Source organism: Meleagris gallopavo, chromosome 14, assembly GCF_000146605.3.
Source record: "Meleagris gallopavo isolate NT-WF06-2002-E0010 breed Aviagen turkey brand Nicholas breeding stock chromosome 14, Turkey_5.1, whole genome shotgun sequence".
Classification (NCBI taxonomy): Eukaryota; Metazoa; Chordata; class Aves; order Galliformes; family Phasianidae; genus Meleagris; species Meleagris gallopavo.
This window is the reverse complement of record NC_015024.2, coordinates 2,127,023-2,127,446: the sequence shown is the minus strand read 5'-3', so window position 1 is coordinate 2,127,446 and position 424 is coordinate 2,127,023. Positions and strand designations below refer to the sequence as shown.

The 424-nt window shown below is 69.8% G+C and overlaps 1 protein-coding gene across 1 annotated transcript in view; it reads left to right on the top strand.

Moving 5' to 3' along the window:
- The first annotated feature begins 6 nt into the window (after positions 1-6).
- The window catches only part of MON1A (MON1 homolog A, secretory trafficking associated), a 4,818-nt gene continuing 4,400 nt past the window's right edge, over positions 7-424 (top strand). The window contains exon 1 of the mRNA XM_010718329.1: positions 7-196. The gene's annotated coding sequence lies outside the window, so the exon portion shown is untranslated. The remainder of the gene's footprint in view (positions 197-424) is intronic.

Sequence of the window (424 nt, the reverse complement as noted above, 5' to 3'; positions counted from 1 at the left end):
GAGGGGCGGGCCGGGGCAGGGGCAGGCCGGGGAGCAGCAGCCCGCCGTGCCCGCGCCTCCCGCTGTGCTTAGGCCGCGCCGTGACGGGAGGAGGCGCGAAGGTCGCTGGGCGCCGCGCTGCGTCCTTCGGCCGTCCCGTGCCGCGGCTTCCCGTTCTGCTTTCCGTTCTGCTGAGCTGCCGAGCTCCTGTGTGCATGTGAGTACGTGTGTGGCTGTGTACGTGTACGCATAAGTACGTATGTATGTATGTGCCCCCTCCCCAGGGCAGCCCCTCAGCACCCCTAGGCCCGGAGCCGTCCTGTTCCCTCCCTGGGCCACAGAGCCACAAACCCGCCCTGTGCAGACACTGCTGGGACGGGCCGTGGGCCTGCGCTCTCCCTCCCCCCTATGTCCACTCGCTGACCCCCCGCCAATCCTCTGTCCT